General features: G+C 38.2%; 1 protein-coding gene across 35 annotated transcripts in view; it reads right to left on the reverse strand.

The window, feature by feature from the left end:
• NRXN1 (neurexin 1) overlaps nucleotides 1-24,293 on the reverse strand; it is a 668,819-nt gene that overhangs the window by 165,499 nt on the left and 479,027 nt on the right. The gene's annotated exons all lie outside the window — the stretch shown is intronic.

Genomic DNA, 24,293 nt, shown 5'->3' on the forward strand with positions numbered 1-24,293 from the left:
CAAAGCAGTACTTCTTTTATCTCATTAAGTCCTCTACATACAGCAGGATGGGGAGGGTAAAAACACCCACTCAGTCCTTACAAACTTTCTGTTACTTTTGACACTTGCTGAGTCCATCCAGGACCTCCCAGTCACTTCAGGAAAGTCTGTCTGCAAGAGAAAAGCTCCTACTGAGGGAAGGAGGTAATCAGACAATGCCACCTCCCAAGTATTTTGGTACACAGTTTTACAGGGATAAGCTAATTCTAGTGGGATAATAATCTAGGATGATTTGCTGTCTTCAAAGTACAACTTCCAGTGAAGAGAGAGTATTTTTTGGGTGCAATACAGAAAAGAAAATTGAGTAAAGAATAAAATCAGACACTATTGCACATCTCACTTTTAACTTAAGCAGTGACCCCTGTTTCAGTCATACAAAACGTGGGGGTTTTCCCACTCTTTTTGTGGCCTGCATTTATTCTGTTATTCCTAAGCAATTAGCAGTATATCACCTCACAGAAAAAGAATTATTGATCCACTCGTAAAACATTTAAAATTCTTATAAAGTTCCCTTCTGTACCGATGTAATTGTTAATTAACATCTTGTTGCCTTTCAGACTTGCAGCAAGTTCGGTGGGGTTATTGTAACAATGGATACAGTCAAAAGAGTAAGTCCTCACCAGTCAATTATTTGCTCTGTCAGGAAAATTCTCACCAAAATGCAAATGTTTTGAACATGAACCTTTTGAATACTGATTCTACAATGTACATATAAGTTAGCAAGAGTGATGTATCCAGGTCAGACTTGGGAGTGATTTCTGAACCTGTAATTCCCTGAAATTCTAGATGCTTTAAGCTTCATATAAATCTTACTGATGGCATTTCTATCCAATATGCACTGAGCCAGGTTTATTGTAGGACGTTACTTGTAGGAAGGAGCTCTCCTACAGGGGGAATCTGATCAAAGTACTTGCACCACTTAGTTTGGGACATAGGGATGGGAACAATTTTTTACACTATGGAAGGTCCTGTTATGAGAATTTTCTTCTACGTTGAAATTATCTTTATTGAAAAATGAGATGCTCTTTTTTAGTTAAGAAGTAATGAGAATCTAACCACATTCTTCCATAAGAGAACTATTAGCAGACAGGCAAAGGCCAACTTTTAAAAGTTTCTTTAGCAGAATTCATAAAAACAAACCCTTCATACTAACAAAAAAATAAACCTTTTTTTTCTAGTTAAAACCTAATCATTCATTTTACATCCAAAGCATATTTCAGGAGAGATCAAATTGGGAGAACAATCTGTTTTGTACAATGTTCTGCCTTAAAAACACTCTGAGCAAATAACTGAATAAAGAAATTAAAAATTTTAAGTGAGCTACTAAAATTTTTCTTCACACAAAGACAGCAGACTTCAGTGAAGAAATTACAGCAAATTGAGCTAGGCTAAATATGAAAAATAATCAGCGGAAGAATGAAAAAGGAATGCAACCTAACCCTGTTTTGTGACAGATGTTAGCCCTAAGGTTTTCACTATGTTAGACATGCACACTTTTATAGACTTGTACATCATTTATACAATACTTGCACTACACTGTTGTAAAAGAAGACAAAGAAGATAAAACTCCATGTGCCCAGTGTCTTCAAGTCCAGGTTGGTGGCCTGGACTTGACATGTTGTGGTTTCAGCTTGGGCTCAGGCTTCTGCAAGGTGCTGGACACTTGTGCATGTGCTACTCTCTCAGCTATGTATTGTCCCCCAGTCTGGGGGGTTGGCATAAACTGCCAGCTGTTTGGCTTTCTTCATTCCTAGGGCCCATGAGGAGCTGTCACCTTCCACATGAGGAGTTCATCACGCCTCTGGTTTTCACCCCTAACTGCTTTACAAGGGTGTAAAGCTGTTAATGGTTTAATGGTTTTCTGTGCTGCCTTGTTTTGTCAAGGCTGCCAGAATGACCTGATCAAAGAAAAGCTGGGCAGAAGCAGCCCAGGCCTCATTTCAACTGAGCTGTGCCTTGGGGTGTTTGTAACAAAAAGTTTGTAGGCCCAAGGCTGTTTTCTGCAGGGTCCACACAAATGCTCAAATCCAGGAAAATCAGAGCAGGACTTAGTGTATTTCAGGGTATGATTTTCAATTTGGAAACTCAAGTACCAAACCTATAGCCATTGGTATTCAGCAGCTAAGATGATATGAATATTCCCTTATCAGAAAAGGTACATAATCATGTAGAATCTTACCATCAGGAGGAAAAAAAATCTCATCACACTTTATCAGGGACACATACTTAGAAGAGGTCAAGCAAAAGTGACCCCTCAAATATGTAAGACTGACAAGAAAACCAGCAGGAGGAATTTATCAATGACTAGTCAAGATTAATCCGGTGTTCTTTTTTAAAGCATAATAAGCTGTTCCTCTCATGCTCTGATAAAATTATTTTTACTTCTATTATCTTGAGGTCAAAAGAGACAGAACCAAGGTTACACCAACACCTGCATTTTGGTTGGGTTAGAAAATGGCTTGCTTTCTATTTTCAAGTAACCAGACAGAATCTGTTCAAACTTAACTTGTTTTCTTAGTGAAAATTCATCTCACAATCTCTATGACTACTTGTTTTGGTATAACACAAGAAAAACTAAAAATAGAACCAAGAAAAAAAAATCTTTTGAACGAGAAACTGATGCTGGAACAGCAAACCATAACAAGGACTCCAGAGATCTGGATGCCTTTCTGTTAGCATGAAAGCACCTGGGGGAAGCTCTGGCTCTTAGAGCTAGATTTCCCACTGAATTTGATGGAACAAAAACTTGTTCCTTCCCAATTGCTGGCAAAAAAAATTTGCATGCCTTTTCTGTACAGTAACAACAGTGTCTCTTCACCTCTGAGACTGAAGCTTGCTTCCTTTGAGGTCACACAAAAGATGTGACAGACAGAGGTAAGATTAAAATATAGGTGGGCTGTGCTTTTAAAAGTCATCTGATTCCTGGATGAGCAGAGACCAGAATGTGACTCCTTGGGCTGCAACCTTTTAAAAAGAGGCACAGTGAACCACTTCAATGCTGAGCCAATTGATTTTGTGCACATTCCAGGTAGGTCTTGTATATTATGGTTTTGATCTGCAGTCAATTATCCACTGTAATAGCTTTAAATTTCAATGTAATTAAATTCTTTTACTAGAAAATGTTCATAATAGCATTAGAATCCAGTCTATTTAAGTCAATATGGCACCACATAATCTATAAATTAGTCATAAGCACTACCCACAAGTGTAAAAATGATGAAAATTAATGCAGACTAATGCAATACAAAGTACATGGATATTAACAATAATGCAGGCTCTTTGCAATAGAATGACAATAAACAACTCCTTACATCAAATTTATTTCACTTGGCTACCATTGGTTGGAAATTACAACAATGTCTTGGGCAAATGTTCACTCAGTTGTTATTCCAGTTTTGATCTAATCAAGAAGATCTGTGCAATTCTCCAAATATTTCCATCAAAGTGTAAAAATAAGGCAAGTTATTTCTCGTTAATAAACTGCAGATAAATCCTGTTCTTTCTTTCTAGGAGTTAATAGGAGATTATCCGCTGAATTCAAAATGAGAATGTGTTTCTAAAAAAAGTGATTGAAGTCCTTGCATAAATTTCTTCTTTCATTGCAACACAGTGAAATAGGAGAAACTATCTGTATACTAATATTTTTGGTTTGCATTACAATGTTGTACATATTATTATTACTTGAATAATGACCCACTAGCTTTAAACACATGCCTTTGAGCCAGACTAGGCATTTGAGACATCTGCCTGGGTCTGGCAGATTTGACATTGGATCCAGGGACATCTGCAACCTTCTGGAGCCACAGCTGGAGCCCAGGCAGGACAGTCCAGGATGGAATACACTTGGTATTAGAACCCTATATTTATGTGCTGAATCTCTCCATGGCCAACAGCCCTTTTCCTGGAATAAGGTGTGGCAAACAGCAAATTGCAGTTTCCTAAATCAGTTGAGATATCAATTTGAGGACTGGTGAGCTTTAAACTAATGAAAAAGCAGTCTGTCACTGAGATCTGTTATTAGAACTCAAAGTGTGACAGGGGAGGTTTATGATATGCTGTTATTTATAAATAAACCAGCAATGGAATAATTTTTGGTTTTTTGCACTGCTAGTGGGAACTTGGTGTTACCAACTAACTGCTACCAGGAACTGCTGATCAGTGCCATCACAGGTCCAGGTCTAGGCTCCAGCTCAGTCCCAAGCTCAGACCACCTGGAATCATCTCCCACTCATCATAAGAAAGTTTGAGTTTGTTGGCACCCAAGCCTTTCCCAGCACCAGACTCCATGGCAATGTCTATCACAGTTATCAGGGCTATCCTGACAAAGTGAGCAAGCAGCTGCTCAGGAGAGAACACCTGCCAGCACAAGCAGAGGTCAGGCTGAGCTCTTCAGGAGCACCAAACCACATCATTGAACCAGGTCCTGGCTGCACAAGGGTGGTTAGTGAGCTCATACAGACCTGAACAGGCCACCACACCAATGACTCATTCTGCCCAGTCTACACCCAGGTTAAGCCAAACATGGGATTATTTATTAAGAACTTAAGTTCTTACATCCTTCAGAGCCTGTTCTCAAAGAATTTATGCAGATTCCTATGTTTTGTTCAAGATGTTGCAGAACATATCACTGGAATGCTCCATATTCTGTATTCCAGCAAACATCTTGATCAATCCCCATCACATTTTCTAACCTTCAGCATCTTTCTTTACTCACAAATAAAGTTATCAAGCTTCTCAAAAGACAACAGATTTCCCTTCCTCCCCCTGAAGAAATTTCATATAACAAAATCAGCTTGTTTTCCTCATTGCTTTATAAGGACTTGAAACAGATGATGTCAGCCCTGAAAATTTCCTGAGGTTTCTATACAGTTTGACATTTGCCTGTCAATATGAAGAAAGATTATACAGAAGTAAGAGTTATTTGTTCTAAACAATGCTTCAAAATACACAGTTACTGACTCTCATAACAATCTGTCTGCTGCATGCAAACCTAGCATTTTCTAACACACTCACAAAATCTGCATTGTGAGCCCTCATTAATTCAAGGAGATAGAAATTATAATTGTCATTCTTCCCACTACGTATAAAAATTAAAGTTCCAACTTGTGAAAGCACATAAGCAGTTACCAAGTGTCAAACAAGTGCTGTGAAAGGTAACAGGTAGAATTCATTTCCTGGAAAAGATAAATAACACTTCAGCAGCAGCCGCCTCTTGATCGCTTTTCCCCGGGGTTTTGGTTTACTGATTTGTTACAAAAGCATCCCTACCAGAAACATCCACCAAGAGCTCTGCACTCTAATTGCCAGAGGTCATTCCCCCTTCCATGGTGGCACAGAGAGGAAAAGATCATTGAGAGCTCCCAGAAGCTCACTCCTAACTGGGAGTGAGTTGCCTACCCATGCTCTTAATTCTGCAGCTGATGAACCTCTTCAACACTTGCAGAACTGGTCTGTCCAACAGGTATTTAGGAGCTTTATCCATTATTACCCCATCTCATCCCACATAAGGAGGATCCTAGCTACTTTCTTTCTGTTCCATCTGCAGAGGTACAACCAACGTAGCACCACAGGGAGGTTACTCAGCCAGGATAGATATCTTCCCCATCTTTATCAACAGATGCAGGATCCCTTTTTCCCTGTGACCATCTCAAAATAGTCCCCAAATATTACTTAATGATTTTTGTAATGTAAATCAAAAGGCAATTCCCGGGATTATCACATACAAAGCAATGCCCCATAAATATTTTTAGTGGAATATGGCACTAATAATTTTTACAGTCTTTTCAAAGAAATATCTTCAACTGAAATCTTTTTGTCTGCTTTCCAATTTTAGATCCTCTATGTCTATACTTTGTTATGGCAAATGGCTCATCTTTTGCATGACCACAGAAGTAAGAATACTCCAAATACTAAGGTCTTTAAAAAGCTACAGCTGTTAACTGAAACACAGTTGATCCTGAAAACAGTTCCTTTCCTAAGAAAGATAAGGATTCACTAATGTCCAGAGCCACACATGAAGTTCACTTCTCCTTCAAGCTATATAGGTTCCATGAAATCAAATTAGCGAGGTTTCTTCCTGTACTTTGTTACTATTCCACAAAGTGAATCAGGATCTTCCCCCCCGTCACTTATCCTTATTTAAATTTTCCTTTTCTTCTAAAAAATATCAATTAAAATAAATATATTTTTACGTTACAATTTTCATTTCAGCTTTGCACTCCTTCCAGCTCTTTCCACACCACACAGAAGCTCAACCAAATTTTCTATTTGGTCTGAACAAATATGACTATTTTTTAAGCAAACACAACCCTAGTTCTTTTCAACCTCTTACATTGTAGCCTGAATGTATTAAAAACTCTCTGCTAGCTTTTCTCTTTTATTTTTTTTTAAATCACGGGTAAGATATGCACATATTTTGTTCATGCTCTTCATTATAAAGATGATAGTGAGGAAATTAATTAGAAACATATGAGTAACCATAATCTTTTTCCCCTCCTCACTCACGCTTCCCTTTTATGAATCTGTCACAAGGTAACTCTAGACCTCATCCCTTAACAAAGAAATACTGAGATAGTGCCTTAGGTTCATAAAGAAATGTTTACATAAGAAATAGATAATTAAGTTCTTCTGAAAATAGGAAAAGCTGTAAAATTCTGATAAGGAGCTAAAAATGCAACTTTTTCTAGTTTGCTCAGCACATTTACTAATGATATTTTCCTTTCTTGTGATCCTGCCAACAGCAGAACCTGGACATCACAATGCTGGCTCACGGGTACTTTGTCTCAGACCAACCTTAAATATCTGTTTTTCATGAATTCTTAGCTTCATCTTGGGATGGATTCCAGTTCAGAGGAATAAAAGTCAAGTTGACAAACATCAAATGTAAGAAAGCAGACCATTTTTTTTTTCTCTACAGCAGTGAGAAGTCAGCTCAGCGCATATCTCTGTTTCTGCTCCCTGACTGAATATGTGGCCAGATCGTGCACTTGTGACTGTCTCTTGATCAAAAATAGTGACTCCCAGTTCTGCAGCCCCCTCTGAAAAGCTGGGCAACTACTCAGGTCCTTGGGGATGTAGCTATGAGGCCAAAATCCCGTGGGATTATGACACTGCAGAGCATGAAGATGATGTAGAGTACAACCCTGGCCACTTCAGAGCTGGACTGAGAGCTGTACTCTGTAACATCTCAGAGAAGGGAGTGTGTGTTCATGCAGACCAGCTGGTTCATTATTACAATTATTAAATGACAAGGGCTTAAATGGATTATCCACCATCTCCTGCTAACTTCTCCAGTTCACAGCTCCTCATTAGAGTGTAAGTCAACTTCCATCAGGTACTTGAGACAGCTCTGCTGTCTAGAAATACTGGAAGGTCAAGGCCATGTCTCATAGCATATCAGATATTATTTTCATCTGTTAATTGTCCCATTATGAGGATAAGGACAATCTTGTAGTCAGTGAAAAAGAAATATTTATACCAAATAGTACACTGAGGACTGAACTCTCTATTTAATATATTATATATATTTAAGCCCATGGGCCTAATGAGATGCATCCCAGAGTCCTGAGGTGATTGGTTAATGTAGTTGGAACTATATGATCTTTAAAGGGCCTTTCCAAACCAAACCGTTTTGTGACCTTGTTGCTCTGCACTTGCTATAGCCACATACATAGGACAGTTTTAAGTCAACCACTCTGCTCTGGTACTTTTTAAAACTAACAGATAACATTCTCTGCAAGTGAAAATGATGGCACAAAATACAGTCAGCAAAACCCAGTGCTATCAGTGAATACAGAATGAATTCCCTGGGTATTAGAGACCTGGGCATAAAACCCAGAAAATACCTGGCCTAATTTTCCTTGCATTAAGGATGTTTTTCTCTTCTTTCCCTTCTCCTCTGGCATTTACATCTGTGTTTAGGGCACACTATAGGGAAGAAAACTGTCATATAGGAACTGGTGGAAAGATGGGATGATAAAGATTGAATGAGATGTGAGTGTGACATGCACAATGGGTAAGTCCTGGAAGAGTGAGCACACAGAGCCAGCTGCCATATCTTCCAGCTGCTCACCTGGCTGACAACTCCCAACTGTGTTCAACTACCAGAGAACATGAAAACATGGAAAAGGGCAGGAAACAAGGGTACTGTATCAGATCCCCAAGCAAGGTCAAATGTAACCTTGGTTTTGACCATTTTCTATAAAGGTTTTTATATGGGTAATAAAACAAATTAACACCCAAATGTCAGTGTCTTCAGTGTAAAAGGAAGGCCAACACATAACACCTGTCTACCAGGTAATTCTGTGTGGTCTCTGCACAGAGACTTCTGTCAGAGATTTCTTATACCATTCACACCAACCATTAGGATACTTCCACACGGCAAATTTATGGGATGAAAACAGCCATAGCAAGTACAAGACAGACAAAGCACATATCCTCTACAGAAAAACTGAGGCTTTAAAGATTATTATCAGGGTTATGCAGATCTCTGGAGAGTCATAAAGGGCACAACTCTGAGGCCATAGGGAAAGAAGCACTGCAGTCATATGCTGAGTCCAGCAGCCATGTGCTGCTCATTGGAGTGAATCCAGCAGCACACCTGATAATGCATACATGCTGATAAACTGACAGAAGGAATTTGATATGTTTTACAACGCTGCATAACTTAGAGCTGTATCCAGAAGCACCTTCCAAAGCAATGACTTCAGACAGGCATCCTACACGGCTGTATCCGAGCCAGGAGCAGCTTGGATTCACAGCCTGCTCAGTCTGCTCCTCCTGACGCCGCCTCTTGGAGCAGAGAGATCCCACTCCATATCCCAGCCCTCAGAGGGGCTGGAGCTCTCAGGAAAAGGCCTTGTAGGATTTTGATGGAGTCAACGTGTGTGTCTACACATGATTTCATGGCATGCACTCAGAGCAAATGGGGCTAATGATCCTACCTCACTCCAGTGATGGAAGCATAACTGCAGAGCACTTGGAAGGTGCCCAAGTCAGAGGCAGAGAAAGGATTTCAGGAAATATTTAGTCCAAAATTATTAATCAGCTACAGCAGGACAGATTAGTGGACGTTCACATGAGCCTTTTTCTTAAGTGGGACAAAGCCTGCTTTTCCAGGAAAAGAAAACCAATAAAACACACTCCTCATATTGCTGAAAACAGCATTAGTGCCTAATGAGATGTAAGGCAGAATGGATTGCTCCCACTCCCCCATGCTCTGTTTCATCTCCATAAACACAGCCAAAGTTAGCAACCCATGAAGGTAAATACCACCACGAAGGTGTCTGTGAAAAGCCATGATATCCAAACACAGAGCTCTGTGTGAAACACATCTATGAGACTTAGCATGAAATTCTGGCACTGCTGAAGGCAGTGGGAATTCTGCCAATAATTTTGGACAAGGAAGAATTTTATCCTCATCTTCTAATTACAAAGTAGTCCTCTGTGAAATACAAAAGAAGGTAAAGTTTTTACTTTGTTTATATAATGCTTTATTACTAAATATCATAAAGCTTAGTCTAAATTAAATTATGCAAAATTTTAGAAGCTACAATTTCCAGCTAAAAAGTGATCCTTTAAAGAGATATCTTCATGGATAAAAATTTAAAATGGTGATCAGAACTCCTACTACTTTTACCATTAGAATTATTACTACAGGGTTAAATATTTCTTAAGAGGATCTGTTTCTCATATGACAACAGACTAGGAGTTGCCAACAGAAGCATAGATGTTAATTGCAAACATTTATTATACTACCAGGGTTTACATTTAGCAGCTGTCAACATTACTGACAACTGCAACAGAAATCAGAAAAAACAGAATTTCTTCTTGCCAGAAGGGCAGCTGGTGCTTGATTTTCCTGCTATTGATGTTCCCTTTTTTATATACTTTCAAAATGTGTTAAAAACAAGACCATCACCAAGATTTATTTGAGGCCATTCTTTACCTAGCAAAGAGGAACTTATTAGCAGGCAACTAATCAAAAATAAATATTTTAAAGAATGTGCTTCAAACTCTGAAGCAATCCATTCCTCATCAGCTTGATGAAGCTAGATTGCAAAGACATCAAAATGTAATGGGCTATCTTTTTTGCAGTACTCAAAACTACCTTTCAAAAAAGGAAAAAAAATCCAGACCTCAATAGTTTGTTAACCTAAATATTATCAGGAGAAATAAGCTCAAATGCTTCAACCTAAAAATATGGTAACAAAGTGATGCTGGCATAGTAGTGTCAGCATTTTTAAAAAAAAAAAAATCATACTTATATGAACTTATAAGTTGAGACATGGCTAAACTAATAAGCTTTACACTGAACAAAGCTGCAGCAGTTGTCAAGAATTCTTCATAACTTTACATCTCAATGAAGTGAAAGGGATGGACCAAACCAGAAGAGCAAAACTGCTTCAGTGGATTGAAGATGTTCTCCAGCTGCCGATCTGATTCAGCAATGTGCCTACAAGTGCAGTGGCAGGCACCAAGGCCACATCCACATTAGAGGTCGTGGCCACTAAAGAATCTCCCAGGCTGAAGTGTTTGGCTTGCTGGCAAATGCTTAGCCTAGAAAAGTCTGATATAGAAAGGTAACCTGTGAATCACTTCAAGTTACAGGTTCCAGGATCTACTACAAGAGTTGAGAGATGCTGTAACATACTGAAGATGTCTCGCTGAAGAAAGCTGAAGAGACAAAAAAAAAACAGCACCAGCCAACCAAACTAAAAGGTGCTCCAAGTCAGTGATGGGTTTTCCCAGAATGGAGGGAGGGGATGTCCTCTCCCGGGCATATCTGATAGAAGAATGGCTGAGTGAGGGAACACATCTAAACAAAACAACTCAAAAGGTATTCTAGTCTTTCTTTTTCTTTTGACAACTTTTTTTTTCCATATTATAAACTTACTATTATTTAAAACTTTGCAAACATAATCCCTTATGAAGCAAAATTAGTCTTACAGCATCTTTTAAGACTTAGTATCCTAATCCCTAAATCATAGTCTTTAATATTGTGATTATGCACTTGCTAAATACATAGAGCCTGAAGAGATTTTCTGCTTTATGTATCTTTTCCCATACATGCTAGTCTTAGCCACTTTTTCTTCCTTTTTCTTGTGTAATATATTTTTATTATACTTGATATTTCTCCACAGTTTTCTTGAGTAACATATCAGTGAACCAAAGAATAAGGCACAGAGTTGACATGCCTTATAAAATTACAGTGTGCCTGCATTATGGAGGGTGAGAAGGACTTGCCATCCCAAACTACAGTTGTTTCCTATTGGCCTGAAGGCATCCTGGGTGTTAGGACTGCAGAATCCCAAACTTTCTTGCCATCATTTGTCTGCAGTTGAATCTGATGGGTGCCTGTGCTATTCTCTCAGAGCATGTTAGGCACTAGCACATGGTGTCTTAAACATGGCTCATTTTATTATGAACAATTTACTTCTGACTTTATCATAAGACCTTTACATAATTTACAGAAACTATGTTGTCTGGAAGGACAATAATTAGAAGAAGTGAGTGGAATTTGTGATTGCTTTTCTCACAGTTATTATTTGCCAGATTCCTGAAGGCCAAGAAGCAAATTCAATATTTTTCATTTGGAAACATGCCAGTGTTATTCGTGTTTAATCTTGGACATTTACTAGCCTTGACAGACATACTTGGAAGCAGAAACAGTTTAAAAGAACTCAAATTTCCTAAGCCTGTCTTTTGTCTTTGAGGTTCATTGCCACAAATGAATTAAGATTTCCAATATCACCCAGACCCTCATGCATGCGAGCAAAAATGAGCTGCCACCTGAAAACCCTCTCACACATCACACCTTTGTGCCAGAGAAACCTACTCAATGGAAACAGTTCCATTCTCAGGATAGAGACAAAAATAAATACTACTGACATTTCTAAAAGACATGATAGGGAGAAATCTCTGGTTCAACTAAATTTTGGACCAACTTCTTAGAATATTTTAAAACTATGTTTCTTCAATACCTTTTTATTTCAGTAAGCAAAGGACTAAAAAGTTGAAGAATATAGGTCCCTGGAAACAATCTGAGTTGCTGAAAGACTTGATTTTTCCACAGATTCCCTGTTCTGATATTTTCACATGAGCTGGAAGTTAATCAGCTGATATTTGGACAGTGCTTTTTAACTAACAATTCTTTAGGTAATTAGTAATTTCTTTTAATGATCTTTACAGGCATCAAAAACAGAACAGCTTAGAATGCAAATGGAAATTCAATGTCTCCACCTTGTGCAAAAGCCCTTGCCCCTCACTGGATCTGCACTTGAAGGCAGAAAACCATAAAACCAAACCTAGTAGGAGAAGGAAGACTCCCAGCTGTTCAGTTCACAGAATTTTTAGCTGTTTGATATTAATCAGTAACTTCCTAAGATACTGATGCACTTCATAATACATAGAAATATTTGTGTGTCAACAATAACATAAAAAATACAAGCCTGACCCAAGCATTCACGGAATTTCTTTCTAGACTGGAAAAATACCTTGCAGCCTAAAATTTCTTTGAGACTTAATGGCAAAAGGAACATTGCATTCAGTGCTTCCATGGCACACAATAGCATATTACTTATTAAACTATAGCTATATTATTACAACTACTAGTTATAAAAAAGAAATTTCTTGCATGGAAAGTCTGAAATTACTCCCTTGTTAGCAACTAAAGTGTCAAAGTTCATAAAATATGAAACATTACCAAAAATACTGAATATGGCACTTTCAGTGTAACTATTAAAATGCTTTCATTGACATATAATTTCATTTTTAGTTCACTATCCTAAAAGTATTCAAATTGCACAGGAATTTGCAGATATATCCAGAGTGCACTGCACAGTAATGAGGAGAGGATTTCTTGCCTGCTCTGAACTACTGTCAAATGATATTTCAGTTTGCAAGCAGTGTCAGATAACTTTACTTTCCAATACTTTGCTGTGTTTCATGAAAAAATATGAGAAAAGTAGTTTGATTTATTTTTTCTGCCTCAGATGTGAGCTGTGTTTCTACCACATATCTGTTCAGAGTTCCCAAAAATACAGAAAAACACACTAAATGTCTCCCCAGAAAGACAGTGATACAATTCACTAATCAAGCAAATTACATGGAATAGGAAAAAAAGTGGATGCTCAGTTACTGATGGCAGACTGAGGCCATAAAAATACAATAAAACATCTCTGTTTATTACCTTTTTATGGGAGTGTTTTGACTTTGGATTTCAGTCTCCAACAGAAAAACAGATCCATTATAGAGCTGCAATTAGCACATGCATCTTTTACCTAAATCATCCCCATTCCTCAAGAAGGAATGCAGACATTTCCCAGTGTGTCTCTGCTTTAATCAAAGTGTGTCAGCCAAGATGCAGAGAGGCCAAGCAGGAGCTAAAAGCCCTGGGTGTCCCAAGAGTTTGCCTGTGTGTGCTCCCTGCTCAGGAGGTCACAGATGGAATTGGATGAGGAAGGGACACTCATCACAATTTGACTTTTGTTGAATTATGGAGGGTTTTTTCCTGCACTGTTGTCCTGAATAACTTGCTTCAGTCCTTCCTAAGAGCCAGGCTTCCTCCAGACTTGGCCTCCCTGGTTCCTGGGAGCAGCATCACAGATTACACAGCATTCACTCCACTACATTTCCTGACTTTTTTGACATATTTCCTCCTAAAAATAAATCAACTCCTCTGTTGCAGCAAAGCAGAAGGATGACCACAGAAGGACACATCATGCCAATATTTTGAAGCTTTTATGAACTACATCATTAAATGATGACAGTAATTTTCTCAGCACAGTTCCCTTCAACTGCACATCTTGGATGCATTTTGTCAGTAGCTAAAGTAGGTTGTGTTTGTTGACTCACTGTAGATTCAGCTTTTCCCCACATGCTGTACATCTGCTGCACATGCCTGCACAGCCCCCATCCTTCAACACCCACAGCACACTGACATACTGAGTAACAACATGTGAAAGATTTCTACTCAACTTGGGCATTAAAAAAAATCCCAACCTGATTATTATTATTTTCCATCTCCAAAACAAATCTGCAAGATTTAGTATAAGCCAGTTTTTTAATTTCAAAGTGTTTTTTGCTACTGTACCTCTCCTAAGAAATTCAGATCAAATGACACTCTTTCAAGTAAATTTTCAGTTTTCTTCAACAATTTTTTTCCTTTATTGAATGCTTTAATACACCTTGGCCCTAATCCTACAATTCCCTTAGCTTCCCAGCTGCTAATTTCTATGTGCAACTAAAACCTGTCAGTAATTGGCACTTAGCATTTCATTCAGATGAAGAAAATCTGTCAAACATTTTTGTTATAATGTAACATGAAATCAAAAATAAGAGTTTTTGAAGATCTGTAGACTGAAGTCTCTCTCTGTGTTGGGAAACAGCATTTTCTGAGAAATATTCAAAAAAAAAAGAAGCAGATGGAAGGAATAATTTCTACCTTTTAGGGGACACCTAAAGGTGAACATAAACTCAGGTGGGGCATAGCTTCGCTATTTTATTTTTGAACACATTGGACAGAACTTGATTTTAGAGAGGCAAACAGGTAAGCTTATTTCTGTGTTTTGTTATGTTGGTTTTGTGTAATACCAAGCAAGATCTGATAACACACATGAAATTAAGAATGGTGATCCTTCCCTTTCTCCCACATTTATTGACCCTTAGCTGTTTAGACTGCAAACTGCAGTAGGCTTCTCTCTTGACATTATAACAAAAGGAATAGCAACATAGTCATGAGTATTAAAATTAACGAGAATCTTAAAATCAAAATAAGAAAATATTATAAACAGATGAATATAAACCTATATCTCCACATATATCCACAGCAGAAAACAAAACTTAATTCTTGAATTAGTACATAAGCACACTACCTGTCAGAGTTTCAGGTAGATTTTACAATGAAGTATCTTGCTCAGGACTGCATATATTTCCTTCCCCATACATAATTAAAGTTATTCCTATTTTACATCCCATAAATATTCACTGATGCAAGAGGGAAAATAGAACACTCTCTTCCCAAGATGCTGACAGGACCAAGCAGAACCTCATAAGGGATCCCTTCAAAGATCATCTTCCCTTGGCCAGAGAAACAAATTCAAATGATCTTATATGAGCCTACTGTTAGCAATTGCACTCCTGAATTATGCATGATTTTTGACTGCTCATAATAGGAACAAACTACAGAGTTTCATTAGTGCATTTCAATTACTGTAGCCATTCTTACTCCTTGTTTGTTACAGTTAATTTTCATTTTTAGAACAGTCTTGCACATTTGCTATCAGCAATGATGCCACACTCAGAAAAAGCCTTATTAGGCTCCTTACACATTCTGTCTGTGCTGCCCAAAAGTGTACAAATATAACTACAAATTCCAGAAAATTCTGCAACTTTACTTCACGTACCATTGGTCTTTTGGTGCCTGTAGGAATAATTTTTGCCTAAACAAGAGTTTGAATTTAATCCAGTATTTGAAACTTGTGAAGCATTAATGTCACTTGATCTTTGTAGGAGTTAAGACACACACATTAGCACAGTACCTGCAAAATATAGCAAGACATATGTTAACTATAGCCCCATTTTGACCACCTGTCAAAAATCTTTACACAAAATATGCCAGAAATTAAGCTGTCACTGGTCAAAAAGAAAAAAAAAATTATGCAACAGCATTTGCCTTACGCTGACACAAGTATTTTGGAGATTCACCCTTGTTTTAGTTAAAGTGGTGTTAGTCAAAGGAATAGAGCTGGATTCTTTGATGGAGTCTGTACAGTTGTGCTAATGAAGGAACATTTCTTCCTCCACCCATCTTCCAGAACCAGGAAAGGACTTGATCCTTTCCTCTTTGGGTTAATCATTGTCAAAATCTGTTTGTGCTCTAGAAAACTACAGGACACCATTTCTGAAAGGCAGGTGTCCTTCCTGTGCACGTGGCCAACAGCTAAGCACCCACTGGAGGGCCCGGGTACAGCTTCTTACCCCACATCAGGGCTCCCCTACTGAAGCAAATCTCCCTTGTGTTCCCACTCTGGCCAAGATGGGAGCCAAAGCATGATATCTAAGCATTCCTGAACTGGGTATCTTTGGGACAAAGCCACGCTGAGCTTCAGAAGTGCTCTTGTCACCAGAGGACATTCAGGAGTTCCCTGGACCAGATCAATGGCCTCCTGATGAAAAATCTGCAGAAATCTGTGCAGTGTTGGTTCAGGACCCTTACACCACCCATTCTTCTCTACAGACCTGCCCTTTCTGAGCTGCAGTTGTTGTTAATTCAGGTGTACATAAACTGGAACTGTGCACTAAGATTGAGGACAGCTCCACTCCTGCCAAATTCCTGCTGGATTGCACTTGATGAGGAGTGCAAATCTGCAATCTAAATCAAACCTGCCTCAACCACTAAAATTTGGACAAGGCCATGAGTCTGGGAGTCAGGGATTTCCCACTACATTTGCCAGAGCAGGTGACCTCACAGAGGCAGAGGTGACTCAGTGCTGTTGGATCTCATCACCAAATACATCACACAACACGCTGCCTCCTGAAATCCGACACAAGCTTCGGCCGAGCTCGTTTTCCATTCCACACCATTTCCTCCTGAGGTTTCTCATCAATAAATAAAGAGACATGCTGCTACCACAGCTGCTCTGCACCTACCTAACCCCTTCTTAGCTTACAGGCACATGCAGCCTCCCACCCCCGAAACCCACAGAGCTGGCAGAGCGACACCGATGGAATGGAGACACCATCGGTGTCCAAGAGCTGTCTGTTTGCATGTTAATGGTTAGAATTCTCTCAGCACCACCATCGTAAATCTCCACTTCAAACGCTGATCCACACAAATTTAGAACTGCAATAAAACATTTAAGTTCCTAGATTATAAAAATAACTCAGGTTTTGTAGCTGTCAGAGAAGTAAGAACTAAAGCATGAATTAGTGGGTGCAGAGAAAGCCGGAGAAGAAATATCTATGTTCAGTGATGACACTTTCAGATCCTGATCAACATAAAAATTGAGTAATTACATAAAGCAGTAAAAATTCTGAAAGCAGCCTTAAATGCCGTTCATTTGACAATGAGAATGTGCACAAGGAATATGGGACAGTTGGGATTATCTGTTTGGGTAAAATGTGAGGAAGGTTTGAGCCTGTCTGCTCTGTGCTGGGTGACTGCCCGAGTCCATCCGCTGTCCAACAGGACAAACATCTGCTCCCTCCCCAGCACCCACCAGACACAGCACCCTCTGAAAAACCAAAAATGCAGGTGTTGACAAAACCTGGGAATTCTCAAGAACATTTTTGACTTCACCAAGCCAGCACAGAAATCTAATGGAGACAATTCTAGAACAACTTGCATTTCAGTTCCCTTCCTTCTGCTTGGCTTACCAAAAAGCATTAGAAACATCACATTTGAAAGTGCATTTGCATTTTAGCAAAGGAGGGAGAGCCATGGCGAGCTGTGTGCCAAACCAAGCTATTTTAGATCAGTTTGCTGGCCATTTATGCTTTCATTTCAACTTAAGGCCAAGTAAAAATGCATCTAACATGAAAATAAATATAATCTTATATACACAAGTTCCAGACCATAAAATATCAGCTTTAAGTTTCCTAGTGCCTCATTCAGGTAAGTTTGAAGAACACCAGTGTTTGAATCCAGTTTCAAATCACTAGGAACACTAAAGTTTTCAAATCCATAATTAAAATATCTCACCTTCACTGAAAATAAGGTGTAACCCAAATAGAGATGGACAAAAACCAGTTGTATTAATTAATCACATAACCAGTAAGACATACAGCTATAGAAGTTTTCCATCTATGGCAAGATCATTACCCACTTCTGCCTTCCCTAAAATTTATGTCTTTCGTTGCCTTCTACTTTATCCCAGCAGCCTTCCCACTGTACTCCATAAGAAAACCAAGCATGAGTCTCTTTCATTTTTCTAAAAAAACACCGCCAAATTGTTCACTGAGCATGTAGCTTTCCAAAGTATTGAACATGATCAACTGCTTATTCAGAAAACACTTCTGCTGAAATACCCACAGAAGTCAGCTACCAGGGTTGATCCTGCAATAGTCTACAATAACTGGTACTCCATTTATTCATAGACTTAAAGAGCTGCACCCTTCTATTGGCTTACATACACTATGCTCTTTCATTTTTGTTAATATGCTGTTCTTTCTCATTATATGCAAGTATAAGTTATTATTTTAATTCATGTACTTCAAATTATAACTATTGAAAGGGTGAGGTAATTTAGGAAGAGTGACTGGAGTTGTCATGATCATAAATCTCTTCAATATGGAAAACAGATGCCTTATCGCTATGTTTATTTTCACCTTGTACCTTTATAACCTTTTCATAAAGCATGATTGCAGCCTTGGTCTTTTTACAACAGATTTTAATTAGAATTACTGATGAATTAATTAGAATTACTGCCCTACATGAAAGCAGTTTTAGTTTGCAGTCACTATATGCTGGGTTATGTTTGCTTATGTATTTTATTTTTGGCCTTGGTGATGATTTCTACAGATCCTAACAGAAACACATTTCAAACTCAATAATGGAGACAGAAATAAAATAACAGTGAGAATGATGTGCCATGCACTTCTGTTTGACCAAGTGCACCCATTTCATCAAGAGTTAACTCAAAATGTTTACTAATGCAAATAATCCATTCACAGAATGAGCTGACTTCAGCAAGTGCTCATATGTAATGTTTACTTATGTGTAAAGATAGCAAGAATTTGGTACTACAAAATGAACGATTACAAGATCAGTTTATGTAAGTATCAGTTTCTCTTCAATATATTACCATCACTGTTGTGTGTTACAGCCAAAATTACAGACTAAATTCTGGATGTCACTGTCAGAATTGCAATCATAATTACTAGGGCAGTTTAAAAAGAAGCGCTCTTGTTATAATTTCCTGGTTTGTTTGTTTGGCTTTTTTTAATTATTATTTTTTGCCTGGACAGATTCTTCTAGTGAATCCAATAAAATGCAATACTATAATTCACAGCTGCAGTGCTAATGGCTAGAGAAAGAGGAAGCCATTAAGAGACAGCCTCTCTACTGCTGAAAGCTGCTAATAATCCCACTATTCCTCATTTTTATGACTGCATATTTTATGAATGATAATCTGCTCATTACATATTGCCATAAATATTTTGGTTTAGCAATGAAAACAGGCATCAATAAAGTATACACCCTAGAAGCTTCTCTGCTAATACTTCAGTGTCTCTTAATGTATATCATGGTGATATTTTCCCCTGGCCCCCCACACTGGGTAACTATGTGAACTATTATTTTTAGCTGGAAGAAGTTCATACATAACTTATACACTATCTGCAGCTATAAACCAGCTTTGTCAGATGCCTGAAATCATACTGAATCGGCCTCATTAATTTTCCCCCTGCTGTACAATATAGCCATCCAATATATTAATATTCCTACAGCTTACATAGTCTTGACCCAACAAAGCAATGAGAATACTGTAAATTCTGCATCTGAGCATTACTCATATTACTGTGTGCTTTTACCTTCACTCAAGCTATTACAATCATAGGTGGATGTAATTCAAGGTACTTAAGAATTGAGGGCAAGCTATAAAACCCACTGAATTTTAAAAGCTATTTTAACCTATTTGGAAATACTTTAATTTTCAGCTTCATGTATCCCAGGTATCTGTTTGCTTGAAAATTCACAAGTAGTCTCAGAAGTCTTTAATCAACTCTGAAACAATTTGAGACTGATGCCATTCCTTCCTCATGGTAAAATAAACTTGTATTAACCATTCTTTTGAATGACAACTTGTAGTACTGATTTTAATACCACAAACTTTGCTAATCTGCTTTTAAATTTCATAAAGGTTTATTTTTTTGGTTGATTTGGTTTATTTATTTTGGTTAGAGCATATTACAGCTAAAGATGTCTTATTCCATTTGTGAACCAATTAAACCAATTTTCAAAATTACCTGGTAGCTTGGTACAAGCCAGGCTAGGTGTGCTCCCAGAGGAAACTGGGAAAATGCAGCATAACTGCTGGGTTATAACCAGTTTATGCAGGGGTAATAAACTGGCATACAATTGTTGCTAAGCTCCAAAAAATCAACATCAAATAATACTTAAATGTGAAAAGTGCTGTGGGATTTCTGCTCTAATCAGTGTGCTGCTTTATCAGAAGAGTTTTTGGTAACCAAAAGTAAAGATTTTGCCACATTAAAAAGACAAAAGCAAGGAGAGCTGCTCTTGGCTTTATAGTTCTGTTTCATGGCATCTTCACAAGACTGTTCTGTAAGCACAATTAACGCAGATGTTTTGCTACTGATTTGAGTCTGATGCTTCTCTGTCCCTTCCATGTCAACAGTCCCCTCCCAAGATCCCCCACAGCCTCTCAAAAGATTTACTTTTCTTGTTTCTCCAATTATATTCTTCTTTCTTTTTCTTCCCACTATATTCTGTCTTTCCCTGTCAATAAAAGACAGTAAATGCCTTCCCCAGGCTGGAGTTACACACAAACTGGCCAGAATGTTCTGCTGCTGATTGATCATTCAGCTGCTGCCAAAAAGAACAGATCGTATCTGAGTTTTCCTTGCCTTTCTCCCAGTGGGAGATTAACAGGTCTCCCTCCATTACTGAACTGCTGATTTTCACCAAAAGAAAAACGAAAGGGAAAAACCCAAACAAACAAACAAAACCCAAACCAAAAAAGAAAAAAAGGGGCAAGATTTTAGTACTTTTGATAACTTAGGCTTCTACTAATTTTTTCTAACGCAGGGTTCAAATGTTGTTGGAGAAAAAATAGGATTGACTGGTGGACATCATGATTACAGAAACAGGTTTTCTTCAGAAATCAAGCTCCCTTCCCAGAAAAACCAATACCTCCATCAGCCATTAAGGATTTTTCAAACTACCATGATAATAAAAGGCCATTTCTGGACAATGTATCAACCCCCTCAAACTAGAAAATACAGGAGAAAAATATAAATCTTACTGCTAGAAGTATAAGCAAACATTACACTGTTTTGTCTTTTTCATTTACTATCCAGGTAGAACAGCCATATTTTATCTTGCCCAAGAGAAACCTGTCATGGTTATCAAGATGCATTGTGCTGGTCATCTTCTGCCCAGCCCTACATCTTGCCCAAGGCTCAGAACTAAGAGACAAACACAAAAACATGGGCTTAATTCCAAAAATTATTTTAAAGTAATAAAAAAAAGGTTGCTGCCCTAGGGACATTTAAATGAATAATAAAACTGTTACATTACTGACTTTATCTGGAGAGGTCAGCATTTCTGTTTGGGGTCTATGTTGCAAATCAAGCTATAAATCAAGAAAAACAATAACTTGTCATACTTTGCATTAATGTCTGATGGACAAAATAGTCCTCCTGGGTATCTGGTTCTTACATGTAATAAGAATAGCCTAGAAAGATACTCAAGTCCATGACAGATTTCTATTATGCAAGGTCCTACAGATAAACACACACCTGCACAGGCATAAATGGGAGCTGCAGTAGTGCAAGCCCAAATGTGTGAGGATGAGCTAAATCAGAAAACAACAACCCCCAAAAAACTTCAACAGCCCTCCTAAAAAATCCAAATACAGTCTTTGATTTACACATTGCACAAGTGACTGCTGAAAACCAGGAAAGCAAAGCTCATCACTTGCATTGCAAGAACAAACCACAGTTTAGGTTTGATCGTTAAAGAAAATTGTATGTAAGTTTCCTATTTACGAGTGTAAAAGTTTCCAGTTTGTGACCCAGCATTGCTCTAAAATCATGCAACAGCAGTAATGGACAAAAGTCCCTCCACAGCAATAACCATGTAATTTTTTTTTCCCTATCAGTGATAATATTCTGGTTTAATGTTCTACAAGTTTTTTTTCTCATTAAAAGTGCCTTTTAAAAAGTATGTCTAAAGATGAGTAAATCCAAAATGCAAGCTTGGAATATTTGACCATTAAAACACTGTTAACAATTGCATGGAACAATTCAAAATTCAGAGGAAACTTGGCAAGTAAAGCTATTTATTTTTTTAAGAACTGGGGGCAAAAAGGGTCTTTGAGTCCTCCAGGTAGGTCACACACAAGAGAATTTGACCTTCTCCATTTTTTATTGCTGTTGTTTTTACAGGGCTGTTTGACATACAACGTTTTTTGGTAGCAGCTTGGCTGAATTAAAAACAAACAACATGACTTTAGGCTGTTAATGGTGATTGGGGCAATAAACTGTATATTGACAAAGAAAAGCACGCCAGTGTTTTCAGTTTAGGAACTGCCAGAAAGAAACAACCTTCAAAAATTTAAGCTGTTAGTTCATGCTTTGGTTTGGGGTAAATATCAGATGTTGAATGTTTTTCCAAGAAAACATGCTAGAGAATTCAAGACCAGAGTGCTGAAGTCTCCATGCCAGGGCATGTACTGCACACTTATTCCGCACTCCTTTTTCCCATTATCGATGTGGCAGAGAGCCTCTGAACAGTGCCAGTGCTCCCTATCAGCTAATATTAACAAGAGCCAAGTGTAACATTAAATTTTTACTTCTTGGAAGCCTTACCCTGTGCCCAGGGCTATTTGAAATAACCAGTAGATGTCAAGACCAGAAAAAGTAGCTCTGGAGGAGGGATATAGAGGCAAGTTAATTCAGAGCTCTGTCTGTGGAAGTAAAGGACAAATGACTGGTTTGACTTTTTTAAAAAATTATTTTTAATTTCTGAGTGACTTATTCCACATAGTCTTCAAAAGATGAAATTATTTTCTTCCTCCTAAAAGCATTCTTAAACATTATGATTGATCTTTCCAGCAGAATTCCTTGGTGATCTCACCAAAATACTAGGTATTGAGTCTCCGCAAAAGTTTTGAAAATAAAAAAAATAAAAAAATAATAATAATAATAAAAAAAAATATATATATATAAAAGCACCCAACCAAAACCAACCTTTTTGGAAAAGGACTTAGTAGAGGTTTCATTGGTTTCATTGCAAGCATAGCATAGATTCAATCAGGAGTGATGTAATACCTAAAGAATTAAATCAGATGGGCACTGAACCCTGACATAAATAATCAAATGACCATGAATATTTCTCCAGGGATGTAGCAGAAGCGAACCATTGGTAGCAGAAGGGGCCAGCTTAAAAATACGAGTCCTCAGTATATGCAATTTAAGGGGGAGAACAACCCAGTGATAATGGGCATAACCTTCAATTATTACTGACAATAAAAGGATTTTCTTTTCTTACACTACATTATGTGTTCTAGAAAACAACATAACTCACATTTAGCATCCTTTCTATAGACTTGAAGGAAATCATACTTTTTATCGGGACATTTGTGTATTTTTTAGTCCACAGCCTGTGTGATGTCCACAGCAACCCTGCACACTGTTCCCACTCCACCATAGACAAGGCTAGGCCATGCTGGCAGCTCCCTGGGGATGAGCCATTCCTTCCTGAATGTGGAATACTGGAGCCCATGACACATTTCACACTGCTGAACACACACAACACTGTTCCCCAAAAGGGGTGGGGAAGAGCTCAGCTCATGAGAAGAGAGCTCAAAGGAGCATTATTTTGGATCCACCACTTCAAGCACAATCACTTGAACCTCTCCAAGATTCACAAAACCTTGATGGAGCAGAGCTCCAGCTCCAGACTTTTACTGCAAGAGCCCCAAGCCCTCCCTTCACACCATACTCACAGCAGGCCCTAGCAATTCCCTCTGACTTCAGATCACCCACGAGGAACCAAGAAACTTCAACTTTTTTGCACAACAGACAAAACATGACCCATCCTATAAACAGGCTACCAATTATGTTCCTGTTTGTTTTGAGCCAGAAATGTTTTTAGTTTAGGGAGAGGACAGCTTCATAACCCCGCATCCCCCAGAAGAATTGGTCCTATCATTTTGATATAGCTGGTTGAATAGTCTAAAGTTTCTGGGAAACTGGGAAATATCCAAAAAAACATGCATGAAGTCACAATTACTTCAACAAAAGTAATTCAAAAGAGGATGCTGCCTTTATAAACTCTTTGTATGGGGTAGAAATGCTAAAGCATTAAACAAATCTGGGCTGGCAGTGCAATAAACCTGAGTAAGAGACAGTGTTAATTAAACCTGTTAAGGATCAAAATGAAAATTGGAATCTCTCCAGTTCCAGCCCAAAGCTGTGCTGATAGGTTATCTACTGTCTTTGCTGTGCCCTTGCCTAGATCAAATGATCTTTTAGCTTTTCTACTGAATGAAGGGAAGGGGTTTAGCTCT

This window comes from Passer domesticus, chromosome 3, assembly GCF_036417665.1.
Source record: "Passer domesticus isolate bPasDom1 chromosome 3, bPasDom1.hap1, whole genome shotgun sequence".
Taxonomy (NCBI): Eukaryota; Metazoa; Chordata; class Aves; order Passeriformes; family Passeridae; genus Passer; species Passer domesticus.